Genomic DNA, 15,642 nt, shown 5'->3' on the forward strand with positions numbered 1-15,642 from the left:
ATTTCAATACTAAACTAAAAGGCATTGGTAAGAAGTATATTCATACAGGTAATGTAGCAACCTTTGCTCATCTCCAATGTGTATGTCAACTTCTCCCTTTCGCAGTGGTCGCGCGAGAATCTCATTCTCTCTTAGATAATCTAAATTTTATCTTTAAGATACTCTCACTTGATCGAATCTTAATGTGAAGGTATCTTCTTCTCCCTTTCGCAGTGGTCTACTTCTTTTTAGTTTCTCCATATTTGTATAAATATGATATTTACACCTGGTATCATATACCTAAGAAACTCGTGAAGTAGACGTAAGCCATACAATATTCCTTCCAATGACCTTTCATTCTATAATGAAACCAAGGGTCACTAGATTTGGTATTTGTCCTTTTGCTTATACTGTCTTAATCATGTTGGGTGCTTTCACAAAGCCCCTTTAGAATTCCTCTTAATATCTTTAAAGGAATCAATGGTTTACCTACTACCAACTTCGATAAAGGGGTTAACAGTCCTAAGCATGTCAAGCAACTCAATATTTTTGCATTCGAGCTTATTCATGTTAAATTCATAATTAGTTGTGAATAGCTTTAGCTGACAGAGATTACAGGACCAAGTCCGATAATTATGCTGAGATTTCTTCTTTTGAAGCAAAAGAAGATTTGGTTATTGTAATACTCCGAAATTTTATGCTAGTTTAAATTTCTTTAAGATGGCGATTTAACTTTCAATACTATTTTTGGCCATAAGAATAGTTGTGAATAGCTTTAGCTGACAGAGATTACAGGACCAAGTCACTCCTTAGTTCATGGTTTATGATTGAATACAGTTGAGACATTTCTCAACATCAATCATCTTCAGTGTCTAAGCATCCATTGAAGATTACTCTGTCATTTTGCACCGGTATAGTTATTTGGAAGTCTCATATTCTTCCACACATGATTATTATCATACAACTCTTTGTAATGAAAAATTATGTGTTAACATCTATACTCTCAAGTTGCTTTTGTAACTCAGTGACATAGTTGCAAGTATCACATATGTTGCAGTACTATTATCATCACTGCGTTTACTATAGTAGCCACCTCTTCTTTAATCGAGTCATTAGCAGGTGTCTCTGGAAATGGCTACTCAAGCACGTGACCAATTTTCTCATGCATAATCTCCTACTATCTAAGAGTGATGAATCCTTTATTGATCAATCACAACCTTCATATGATTCTTGACGTACCCGAACGATGCCGTATTAGCGGCTCTTTTCAGAGCAACATCCAACACCACCAAAGTATGACTGTCCTCATATAAGGTACCAGACGACCTCAAGTCGAAGGACCAATTTCACTACCGAATGTTAGAGATTAACCACCGACACTCAGATAGTTATCCATGTGGAATCTCTCGACGGGTCTCATCTATTTATACTAGTATAAATAACCCTATCCATGCCATAAGAGAAAGAGATATCCTTCATTTCTACAAACACTTATACATTTATTAAGAGAGAGTAAAACCGAAAAATTAAGGAAGGAAAAAGGAATTGAACTAAACTCTTCCAACTTGCTTTTCAATCGAAGATTCAAGCCACCTCTTCTTTAATCGAGTCATTAGCAGGTGTCTCTGGAAATGGCTACTCAAGCACGTGACCAATTTTCTCATGCATAATCTCCTACTATCTAAGAGTGATGAATCCTTTATTGATCAATCACAACCTTCATATGATTCTTGACGTACCCGAACGATGCCGTATTAGCGGCTCTTTTCAGAGCAACATCCAACACCACCAAAGTATGACTGTCCTCATATAAGGTACCAGACGACCTCAAGTCGAAGGACCAATTTCACTACCGAATGTTAGAGATTAACCACCGACACTCAGATAGTTATCCATGTGGAATCTCTCGACGGGTCTCCAATGTTTTGTTCTATAACAAAAACATCAACGTGTTCATTTAAGTGTCACCACACTTTACCTTGTGAGATCAGCTACTTACTTTACAAGTAAGAAATGCCACACGTGATGGTCTATCCGTAATAACGATATCCGTATCTCGTTATTACTTACGACCACGGATGATTTAAGATTCAATCAGATGTAATTTGTATCTCACAATCACAACTCCTTGTGATTAACAAATTACAAATATTTGAATCTACGGACTCTATTATTTATTTAGTTGTCTATTAATTAAATAATAGATCTGCCATTTAATTGCATTAATTATACATAAAAGTATTTATGTCCAAAGTTGATTGGACCTAGGGCATAATACTTACAGTGTTATAGGTCCAAAACAGACACCGTGTGCGAAAGTTATGCCAATTTCTTCGAACATTGACAATCCAAGCGTTCCATGTATGCAAGCGCCTGTTCTTCCACACGAATTCAAGCTGCCAAAATCCATCATACGTCTAGGTGGAGATATAAGTTCATCTAAAATTTTCGTGAGCTTTTCAAAATGAGGGGAGTTATAGGACCAAAACGGACACCGTATGTGAAAGTTATGCCAATTTCTTCGAACATCGACCATCTAGGCGTTCCCAATACTCTATCGTCTATTCTTTCACATGAATTCAAACTGCCAAAATCCATCATACGTCTTGGTGAAGCTACGAGTTCATCCAAAATCATCTTAAGCTTTTTAAAATGAGGGGAGTTATTGGCCCTAAATGGACACCATATGCAAAAGTTATGCCATTGTCTTCGAACGCCGTCAATCCAAGCTTCCATATACGAAAGCGCCTGTTCTTCCACATGAATTCAAACTACAAAAATCCAATCGTAGTCACGATGAAGCTGGGAGTTCATTCAGAATTATCATGAGCTTATCGAAATGTGGGGAGTTATGGGTCCAAAACAGACATCGTATGCAAAAGTTATGCCAACTTCTTCGAACGTCAACAATCCAAGCGTTCCATGTACGCAAGCGCTTGTTCTTCCACACGAATTCAAACTACAAAAATCCATCATACGTCCTAGAAAAGCTACGAGTTCATCCAAAATCATCTTAAGCTTTTCAAAATGAGGGGAGTTATGGGCTCTAAACGGACACCGTATGCAAAAGTTATGCCAATTTCTTCGAACGTCGACAATCAAAGCGTTCCATGTACGGAAGCGCCTGTTCTTCTACACGAATTCAAACTGCTAAAATCCATCATATGTCCAGGTGAAGATACGAGTTCATCCAAAATTTTTGTGAGCTTTTCAAATTGAGGGAGTTATAGGCCCAAAACGGACACCGTGTGCGAAAGTTATGCCAATTTCTTCGAACGTCGACCATTTAGGCTTTCATCGTATGCGAGCGCTTGTTCTTCTACATGAATTCAAACTGTCAAAATCTATCATACATCATGGTGAAGCAGGGAGTTCATTTAGAATTATCACGAGCTGTCTGAAATGTGGGGAGTTCTAGATCCAAAACGGACACCGTATTCAAAAGTTAAGCGAATTTTTTCGAACGTTGACAATCCAAGCATTTCGTGTACACTAGCGCCTGTTCTTCCGCACGAATTCAAATTGTTAAAATCCATCATACGTCTTGGTGAAGCTACAAGTTCATCCAAAATCATCTTAAGTTTTTCAAAATGAGGAGAGTTATGGGCACTAAACGGACACCATATGCGAAAGTTAAGCCAATTTCTTCGGACGTTGACCATCCAGGCGTTCATCGTATGCGAGCGCTTGTTCTTCCACACGAATTCAAACTGCCAAAATCCATCATACATCATGGTGAAGCTGGGAGTTCATTCAGAATTATCACGACCTGTCTAAAATGTGGGGAGTTCTAGATCCAAAATGGACACCGTATGCGAAAGTTAGGCCAATTTCCTCAAACGTCGACAATCCAAGCGTTCCCTATACGCTATCGCCTGTTCTTTCACATGAATTCAAACTACCAAAATCCATCATATGTCCTAGTGAAGCTACGAGTTCATCCAAAATCATCTTAACCTTTTTAAAATGAGGGGAGTTATGGCCCCTAAATGGACACCGTACGCGAAAGCTATGCCAATAACTTCGAACGTCGTCAATCCAAGCTTCCATGTACGCAAGCGCCTGTTCTTCCACACGAATTCAAACTGCAAAAATCCAAGCTTTGTCACGATGAAGCTGGGAGTTCATTCAGAATTATCACGAGCTTATCGAAATGTGGGGAGTTATGGGTCCAAAATAGACATCGTATGCAAAAGTTATACCAATTTATTCGAACGTCAACAATCCAAGCGTTCCATGTATCAAGCGCCTATTCTTCCACACGAATTCAAACTGCAAAAATCCATCATATGTCCTGGTGAAGCTACGAGTTCATCCAAAATCATCTTAGGCTTTTCAAAAAGAGGGGAGTTATGGGCTCTAAACGGACATCGTATGCAAAAGTTATGCCAACTTCTTCGAACGTCAAGAATCCAAGCTTCCATGTACGCAAGTGCCTGTTCTTCCACACGAATTCAAACTGCCAAAATCTAGGCCACGTCATGACTAAGTTGCATATTAATTTAGAATTATCATGAGCTTTTCGAAATGTGGGGTGTTATGGGTCCAAAATAGACACCGTGTGCAAAATTTATGCCAATTTCTTCGAACGTCGACAATCCAAGCGTTCCATGTACGCAATCGCCTGTTCTTCCACACGAATTCAAACTGCCAAAATCCATCATATGTCCAGGTGAAGATACGAGTTCATCCAAAAATTTTGTGAGCTTTTCAAAATGAGGGGAGTTATGGGCCCAAAACAGACACTGTATGCGAAAGTTATGCCAATTTCTTCGAACGTCGACCATCCAGGCGTTCATCGTACGCGAGAGCTTGTTCTTCCACACAAATTCAAGCTACAAAAATCCATCATACATCATGGTAAATCAGGGAGTTCATTCAGAATTTTTACTAGCTGTCTTAAATGTGGGGAGTTCTAGATCCAAAACGGACACCGTATTTGATAGTTAAGCCAATTTTTTCAAACCTTGACAATCCAAGCATTCCATGTACGCAAGCGCCTATTCTTTCACATGAATTCAAACTGTTAAAATCCATCATACATCTTGGTGAAGCTATGAGTTTGTCCAAATTCATCTTAAGTTTTTCAAAATGAGGGGAGTTATGGGCCCTAAACAAACACCGTATGCAAAAGTTATGCCAATTTCTTCGAACGTCGACAATCCAAGCGTTCCATGTACGCTAGTGCCTGTTCTTCCACATGAATTCAAACTGCCAAAATCCATCATACGTCTAGGTGAAGATACGAGTTCATCCAAAATTGTTGTGAGCTTTTCAAAATGATGGGAGTTGTGGTCCCAAAATGGACACCGTATGCGAAAGTTATTCCAATTTCTTCGAACGTCGACCATCCAAATGTTCCATGTACGCGTGCGTCTGTTCTTCCACATGAATTCAAACTGGTAAAATCCATCATACATCACAGTGAAGCTGGGAGTTCATTCAGAATTATCACGAGCTTTCTGAAATGTGGAGAGTTCTGTGTCCAAAATGGACACCGTATGCAAAAATTAAGCCAATTTCTTCGAACGTCGACAATCCAAGCTTTCTGTATATGCTAGCGCCTGTTCTTTCACATGAATTCAAACTGCCAAAATTCATCATACGTCCTGGTGAAGCTACGAGTTCATCCAAAATCATCTTAAGCTTTTCAAAATGAGGAGAGTTATGGGCCCTAAACGAACACCATATGCGAAAGTTCTGCCAATTTCTTCGAATGTTGACAATCCAAGCTTCCATGTACACAAGCACCAGCTCATCCAACCGAATTCAAATTGCTAAAATCCAAGCTACGTCAAGATGAAGCTGCGAGTTCATTAAGAATTATCACAATCTTTTTGAAATGTGGGGAGTTGTTTGCAAAATTATTTCTTTCGATTTTAAACCACCGCAAGTGTACGGTTCGTTAACAAGTAATAATGTGGATTCAATGAGTCCGAATATCATCCCACAGAGATTGATTAGTTCAAATTTTACCTACCTTAGCCTTAACCGAAACTAAATTACCAAAGTGAATGTAGACCTAATTGAACCTCAATTATGCAAATTTTTTATGATTAAATTGAAATTAATATGTAAAACAATAAATTAAAACTCAAGAATGAAATCTAAAAGTTGAGAACGTACTTGTTATAATTATTAGGAATGAAATACGCTAGGATCACGAATTCCCATGCAATTATCACTTTAAACCCTAGTTTCACAATATGACAACACATTTCAATTTTGACGAATCAATGTTCCTAAGTCTATCCACTACTCTCTCTCGATATGTATCAAACCTATCTCTACATACCATCGGTCTATATTTCTATGAGAAGAGCATATGTAAAAATGCATGCGATTTTATGAACATTTAAAGATTCACGTAGGGCATAGCGGTATATTTCTATCCACTATCGGACTCTAAGATGATTTATATTATGTCAAATCTATTCCAATTCTCTTGACTGCAAGAATAAATCACTTAAATCCACACAGTTACGAGTCCTTAATTGCGGAAACATTAATTGCATATAAATCATTCAACATAATAAAAATTACGTCTTAACATCAAAACTAGAATATTAAAATTCAAATCACATGGTTCATCAATCTCCTAGCATAATAAAAACTAACCTATTATGATTAAAATAACAAGATACATCATATTTTGTATAAAAGACATCACCGGGTTATAAAACTTGAATAAATCTTGAAGTTTTTCGTGCCAATCTTTGTTCTTGCACTCAAATCCTCTCCAAGAGTCGTTTTTCAGGTTCCAATTACGTTCTGGTTGTCTCTGGAATGTTTTTGATATTTATATCCTGTGGAAAATTAGGTTACCATAGGTGTTTCAATCGTATAAGGAAAGAAAAAATTCGCGCTGGAAATGTACTAAGCTACCGCATGGTTTTAATTTGTGAGCCGCATGGTTATTCTCTTTTTCCACTCGAATTCCCTGCATCACTTCGTACGGCCGCACGACATTTCTGGAGTCCCTCCTTAATTTCGAGGATTCTAACAAATCCCTCCTTAGTTTGGTTAAGTCTTTATTGCAAGAATTCGATGATGTGTTTCCTGAGGAGATGTCAAGTGGATTGCCACCAATTAGAGGCATCGAGTACTAGATTGACTTTGTACCCGGAGCTATCATATCGAATCGACCAGTTTATCGAAGCAATCCCGAGGAGACGAAGGAGCTTTAAAAGCAAGTGGAGGAGTTGATGAGCAAAGGTTATGTCAGGGAGAGCATGAGTCCATGTGCTGTACCTATTTTGCTGATACCTAAGAAGGATGGGACTTGGAGAATGTGCGTGGATTGTCGAGCTATCAACAATATCACGGTAAAGTATCGTCACCCAATACCTACGCTAGATGATATGCTTGATGAGTTGCATGGTGCTTGCTTTTTTAGTAAGATTGATCTTAAGAGTGGGTATCATCAAATTCGTATGTGGGAGGGTGATGAATGGAAAATGGCATTTAAGACTAAGTATGGATTGTATGAATGGTTAGTTATGCTGTTTGGACTCACTAATCCACCAAGCACTTTCATGCGTTTAATGAACCATGTTTTGCGTGCTTTTATTGGGAAATTTGTTGTAGTTTATTTTGATGACATCTTAATCTATAGTAAAAACCTAAATGAGCATTTAGAACATTTAAATTGTGTGCTTGTTGTGTTGCGAAACGAACAACTATATGCTAATTTCAAAAAGTGCACATTTTGCATGGATAGAGTTGTTTTCCTAGGATTTGTGGTTAGTGCTAACGGGGTGGAAGTCGATGAAGAAAAGATAAAAGCTATAAAGGGATGGCCACACCTAAAACTATAACTGAAGTTAGGAGTTTTACTGGATTGGCCAGTTTTTATAGGCGATTTATAAGAGATTTTAGCATCATTACCACACCGTTGACGGAAATAGTAAAGAAGAGTGTAGGTTTTTATTGGGGAGAATCTCAAGAAATTGCATTTAACACCATTAAGGATAAGCTATGTAAGGCACCTATTTTGGCATTACCAAATTTCGATAAAACATTCGAGGTTGAGTGTGATGCATCAAGACTAGGTATAGGAGCAGTGTTAATGCAGGAAAGGAGACCTATTACTTACTTTAGCGAAAAGTTGAGTGGGGGCAGCATTGAATTATCTGACATATGATAAGGAGCTGTATTCACTTGTTCGAGCATTGGAGACTTGGCAGCACTACTTATGGCCAAAGAAATTCGTGATACACACCGATCATGAATCTTTAAAGCATTTACGAGGTCAAGGTAAGTTGAACAAAAGACATGCGAGATGGGTGGAGTTTATCGAGACATTTCCCTACGTCATCAAGTACAAACAAGGTAACGAAAATATAGTTGCTGATGTGTTGTCTCGAAGGTACATGCTTCTAAATTCATTAAGTACTAAATTACTTAGTTTCGAGCATATTAAAGGCATGTATGAATCTGATTGTGATTTTTCTAGTATTTATGCTTCATGTGACAAAGGTGCATTTGATAAATTCTATAGGCATGAAGGATATTTGTTTAGGGAAGATAAGTTGTGCATTCCTAATTATTTTTTGCGTGAATTATTGGTAAGGGAAGCACATGGGGGTGGTCTAATGGGACACTTCGGGGTTCAAAAGACTTTAGACATATTAGGGGAACATTTTTATTGGCCTAAAATGCGACATGACGTAGAACAAATATGTGGAAAGTGCATAACTTGTAAAAAGGCTAAATCTAAGGTTCAACCCCATGGTTTGTATACTCCTTTGCCTGTACCTAGTGAACCTCGGGTAGACATATCTATGGACTTTGTGTTAGGTTTGCCTAGGACAAAAAGGGGTCGGGATTCAATATTTGTAGTGGTCAATAGGTTTAGTAAGATGGCGCACTTCATACCATGTCATAAAACTGACGATGCTACTAATATTGTAGACTTATTCTTTAGGGAAATAGTACATTTACATGGAGTACCAAAAAGTCTAGTGTCTGATAGGGACGTGAAGTTTTTGAGTCATTTTTGGCGTGTTCTGTGGAGTAAGTTAGGAACTAAGTTATTATTTTCTACAACTTGTCACCCACAAACAGATGGACAAACTGAGCTAGTTAATCGAACTATGACTCAACTACTTAGAACAGTGATCAATAAAAATCTGAAATCATGGGAAGAGTGTTTACCATTTATAGAGTTTGCATATAATCGAGCTACACGTTCTACTACTTCATTTTCTCCTTTTGAAATTGTTTATGGTTTTAATCCACTAACACCTATGAATTTAAAGCCTTTGCCTGTGCATGAACGAGGTAGCTTGGATGGGAAACGAAAAGCCGAGATGGTGAAAACACTCCATGAAAAGGTCAGGATGCAGATCGAAGAGAAAGGAAAGCTGATTGCATCAAAAGCAAATAAAGGAAGAAGACGCGTTACTTTTGAGCCTGGAGATTGGGTCTAGGTGCATTTCAGAAAAGTGCGTTTTCCAGAACAGAGGAAGTTAAAATTACAACCACGAGGCCATGGACCGTTTCAAATCATCGAGAGGATCAATGACAATGCATACAAAGTGGATTTACCACATGAGTACAATGTTTCGACTACTTTTAATGTATCTGACCTCTCTCTGTTTGATGCAGGTTCAGATTCAAGGACGAATCCTTTTGAAGAAGGAGGGGATGATATGATCCAGGAGTCGAGCCCAACAAAGGCAAGTACGAGACAAGACCCGTTGATAGTAGATGGCGGACCAATGACGCGATCAAGGGCAAAGCAAGTGAAACAAGCGATGGGATTGGTTGTTCAAGAAACCATTGATGGAACCATGTTCGGGACTCAAAATGGAGCAACTTTCATGTTCGAGTCGAAGGCCGAATCAACTTGGATCAATTTGTTATCAAGCAACGAAACCGGAGGCTGAAAACAAGCCTGTCCGGCCGCAGAGGCAAAAAATCATGCAACCGCACAGTGGCATACCGAAAACAAGTATTGCATTTTTTGTTGAACCATGCGACCGCATGGAATTACACCATGCGGCCGCACAAGCCAAAAAAATTGGCGAATTTTCTAATTTTGGCCGAATTTCCTAGTTTCGATAGAATTCTTATGAAATCAAATTATTACCATAATTTGATGGATTTTGGACGTTTTTACTCCTTAGTATAAATAGGAGAATATTTTTCATTGTAACAACTTTTGACTTTTGCTTAATATTATAGAGAGAGAATTGTTCTTTCAATTTCTAGTTCTTCTTGAACAATCTTGGAACTTATCAAGATTCAACTTCTTGTGGCAATCTACTCAATCGGATTGTGGGTTCTTTTAATTGTAATCAAAGGGTTTTAGGTTCTTCGCTAATCTAGGGTTTCTTGGTTCAATTCTTGGGATTCAAGATTCGAAATCGGGTTAGTATTGGCGCTCTTGGGTTTCGCACCAATCTCGTTGTGGGTTTTGTAGTTTCCATTGCTACGGGGTTCACATCATGCTTGTTCTTCCACACGAATTCAAACAGCCAAAATCTATTACACATCGCAATAAGCTACGGGTTCATTCAAAATCATCATGAGCTTTTTGAAATGTGGAGAGTTATGGGCCCAAAACGGACACCATATACGAAAGTTATGCAAATTTCTTCAACTTTTGACAATCTAAGCGTTCCATGTAGACAAGTGCCTGTTCTTCCACACGAATTCAAACTACAAAAATTCCCCATACATCACGATGATGCTATGGGTTGTAGGGAGCTTTTCGAAATGTGAGGAGTTATGAGTCCAAAACAGACACCGTATGCGAAAGTTGTGCCTATTTCTTCGAACCTTGACAATCCAAGCATTCCATGTACGCAAGCACCTGTTCTTCCACACAAATTATAACTGCCAAAATCCATCATACGTCTCGATGAAGCTACGAATTCATTCAAAAATTTTACGAGTTTTCCAAAATTCGGAGAGTTACGGGTCCAAAATGGACACAGTATGCGAAAGTCATGCCAATTTCTTTGAACGTCGACAATCCAAGCATTCCATGTATGCAAGTGCCTGTTCTTCCACAAGAATTCAAACTGCTAAAATCCATCATACATCGTGATAAAGCTAGGGGTTCATTCAGAATCGTTGTGAGCTTTTCAAAATGTGGGGAGTTATGGGCCCAAAAAAAAAAACATGTGCGAAAGTTATGCAAATTTTTTCGAACATCGACAATCCTAGTGTTCCATGTAGACAAGCACCTATTCTTCTACACGAATTCAAACTATAAAAATTCATCATACATCATGGTGAAGCTACGGGTTCATTCAGAATTGTTGTGACCTTTTCGAAATGTAGGGAGTTATGGGTCCAAAACGGATACCCTATGCGAAAGTTGTGCCAATTTCTTCGAACGTCGACAATCCAAGCGTTCCATGTAAGAAAGTTCTTGTTCTTCCACAGGAATGTAAACTGTCAAAATCTAACATACGTCTTGACAAAGCTGTTTGTTCATTCAAAATCATCGTGAACTTTTTGAAATGGGGTTTTGGGCCCTAAACAGACGCTGTATGCAAAAGTTAGGCCAATGTCTTCGAACGTTGACAATCCAAGCGTTCCATGTACGTAAGCGCCTGTTCTTCCACGCGAATTCAAATTTTGAAAATCCATCATATGTCTTAGTGAAGCTGGAAGTTCAATCATAATTGTCGTGAGCTTTTCAAAAGTTTCGGAGTTATGGGTCAAAAATGGACTCCGTATGTGAAAGTTATGCCAATTTCTTCGAACGTCGACAGTCCAAGCATTCCATGTACGCAAGCGCCTGTCTTTCCACATGAATTCAAACTAACAAAATCCATCTTTCATCACAGCAAAGCCACAAGTTTATTCAAAACATCGTGAGCTTTGCAAAATGGGGTTATGGGCCCAAAATTGATACCGTATGCGAAAGTTATGCCAATTTCTTTGAACGTCGACAATACTGGCGTTCCCCGTACGTAAGCCCCTATTCTTCCAAATTTATTCAAATGACCAAAATCCATCATACATCATGGTGACACTATGAGTTTAATCAGAATTATCACGAGCTTTTTGAAATGTGGGGAGTTATCGGCCCAAAACAGACTTCGTTTGCGAAAGTTACGCCAATTTCTTCGAACGTCGACAATCCAAGCATTCCATATACGCAAGTGTCTGTTCTTCCACACAAATTACACTGTTAAAATCCATTATACATCATTGTAAAGCTATTTGTTCTTTCAGAATCGTTGTGAGCTTTTCGAAATGGGGTTGTGAGCCCAAAACGGACACCGTATGCGAAAGTTATGCTAATTTCTTCGAACTCGACCATCTAAATGTTCCATGTACGCAAGCGCTTGTTCTTCCACACGAATTCAAACTGCCAAGATCTATCATACATCTCGATAAAGTTGCGAATTCATTCAAAATTGTTGTGAGTTTTCCAAAATGTGGGGAGTTACGGGTCCACAACTGACATCGTATGCGAAAATTATCCTAATTTCTTCGAATGTCGACAATTCAACTGTTCCATGTACGCAAGTGCCTGTTCTTCCACAAGAATTCAAACTACCAAAATCTATTATACATTACAATGAAGCTACGTGTTCATTCAGAATTCTTGTGGGCTTTTCAAAATGTGGGGAGTTATGAGCCCAAAGCGGATACCATATGCGAAAGTTATGCAAATTTCTTCGAACGTCGACAATCCATGCGTTCCATGTAAGCAAGTGCCTATTATTCCACACGGATTCAAACTGAAAAAATTCATCATACATCACGGTAAAGCTATGGGTTCATTCGGAATCGTTTGGAGCTTTTTGAAATATGGGGAGTTATGGCTCCGAAACAAACACCGTACGTGAAAGTTGTGCCAATTTCATCGAACGTTGACTATCCAACCATTCCATGTACGCAAACACCTATTCTTTCACACTTATTCAAACTGCCAAAATCCATCATACATCGCAGTGACGCTACGAGTTCAATCAGAATTGTCACGAGCTTTTTGAAATGTGGGGAGTTATGGGCCCAAAATGGACACCGTATGCGAAAGTTATGTCAATTTCTTCAAACGTCGACAATTCAAGCGTTCCATGTATGCAAGTGCCTGTTCTTCCACATGAATTCCAATAGTCAAAATCCATCATACATCATGGAAAATCTATTTGTTCATTCAGAATCATCATCAGCTTTCTGAAATGGGGTTATGAGCCCAAAACGGACACCGTAGCGAAAGTTATGCTAATTTCTTCAAACTCGACTGTCCAATTGTTCCATGTACGCAAGCGCCTGTTCTCCCACATGACTTCAAGTTGCCAAAATCCATCATACATCTCGGTGAAGCTTTGAATTCATTCAAAATTGTCATGAGTCTTTTGAAATGTGGGGAGTTACCGGTCCAAAATGGACACTGTATGCGAAAGTTATACCAATTTCTTCGAACGTCGATAATCCAAGCTTTCCACGTACGCAAGTGCCTATTCTTCCACAAGAATTCAAACTGCCAAAATCCATTACACATCGCGATGAAGCTACGGGTTCATTCAGAATCGTCGTGAGCTTTTTGAAATGTGGGGGGTTATGGGCCCAAAACGAACACCATATGCGAAAGTTATGCAAATTTCTTCAAATTTCGACAATCCAAGCGTTCCGTGTAGGCAAGTGCCTGTTCTTCTACATGAATTCAAACTGCAAAAATTCATCATATATCACAGTGAACCTATTGGTTCATTTGGAATTGTTAGGAGCTTTTTGAAATGTGGGGAGTTATGGGTCCAAAACGGACACTGTATGCAAAAGTTGTGCCAATTTCTTCGAACGTCGACAATCCAAGCATTCCATGTATGCAAGCGCCTGTTCTTCCACATGAATACAAACTACCAAAATCCATCATGCGTCTCAGTGAAGCTATGAATTCATTCAAAATTTTCACGAGTTTTCCAAATTCAGGGAGTTACGAGTCCAAAACGGACACAGTATGCATAAGTCATGCCAATTTCTTCGAACATTGACAATCCAAGCGTTCCATGTACGCAAGTGCCTGTTCTTCCACAAGAATTCAAACTGCCAAAATCCATCATACATCGTGATAAAGCTACAGGTTCATTCTGAATCATTGTGAGCTTTCTGAAATGTGGGGAGTTAGAGGCCCAAAACGGACACCATATACGAAAGTTATGCAAATTTTTTCGAACGTCGACAATCCAAGCGTTCCATGTAGGCAAGTGTTTGTTCTTCCACATGAATTCGAACTGTGAAAATTCATCATACATCATGATGAAGCTACAGGTTCATTCAGAATCGTCATGACCTTTTCAAAATGTGGGGAGTTATGGGTCCAAAACGGACACCGTATGCAAAAGTTGTGCCAATTTCTTCGAACGTCGACAATCCAAGTATTCCATGTATGCAAACATTTGTTCTTCCACACGAATTCAAGCTACCAATATCCATCATACATCACAGAGAAGCTGCCAATATCCATCATACATCGTCGTGAGCTTTTTGAAATGTGGGGAGTTATGGGCCCAAAATGGACATCGTATACGAAAGTTATGCTAATTTCTTCGAACGTCCACAATCTAAGCATTCAATGTATGCAAACGCCTATTCTTCCACAAGAATTCAAACTGCTAAAATTCGTCATAAGTCACAGCAAAGATACGAGTTCAATCAGAATCGTCATGAGCTTTCCGAAATATGGGGAGTTATGGGCCCAAAATGGACACTGTATGCGTAAGTTATGCCAATTTCTTCGAACGTTGAAAATCCAAACGTTCCATGTACGCAAGTGCCTATTCTTTCACACGAATTCAAATTCTTTAAATACATCATACATCATGATAGAGCAGTTTGTTCTTTCAGAATCGTCGTGAGCTTTTCGAAGTGGGGTTATGGGCCCAAAACAGACACCATATGCAGAAGTTATGCTAATTTCTTCGAACGTCGACAATCCAAGCATTCCATGTACGCTAGCACTTGTTCTTCCACATGAATTCAAACTACCAAAATCCATCATACGTCTCTATGAAGCTGCAAGTTCATTTAGAATTGTCGTGAGCTTTACTAAATGTGGGGAGTTATGGGTCCAAAATGGCACCGTATGCGAAAGTTGTGCCAATTTCTTCGAACGTCGACAATCCAAGCGCTCCATGTACGCAAACCCCTCTTCTTCCACACGAATTCAAGCTGTCGATATCTATCATATATCACGATGAAGCTATGAGTTCATTCAAAATCGTCGTGAGATTTTTGATATGTTGGAAATTATGGGCCAAAAAATGGACACCGTATGCGAAAGTTATGCTAATTTCTTCGAACGTCGACAATCCAAGCGTTCCATGTACGCAAGTACCTGTGTCTCCACATGAATTCGAACTACCAAAATCCATCATACATCATGGTAAAGCTATGAGTTTCTTCAGAATTGACACGAGCTTTTCCAAATGTGGGGAGTCGTGGGCCCAAAACGGACACCGTATGCAAAAGTTATGCCAATTTCTTCGAACGTCGACAATCCAAGCATTCCATGTACGCAAGCGCCTGTTCTTCCACACAAGTTCAAACTTCATACATCACGATGAAGCTATGGGTTAATTCAGAATCGTCATGAGATTTTTGAAATGTGGGGAGTTATGGACCCAAAAGGGATACTGTACGCAAAAGTTAAGCCAATTTTTTTGAACATCAAACAATCCATGCGTTCCACGT

Source organism: Olea europaea, unplaced genomic scaffold (genome assembly GCF_002742605.1).
Source record: "Olea europaea var. sylvestris unplaced genomic scaffold, O_europaea_v1 scaffold176, whole genome shotgun sequence".
Lineage (NCBI taxonomy): Eukaryota > Viridiplantae > Streptophyta > Magnoliopsida > Lamiales > Oleaceae > Olea > Olea europaea.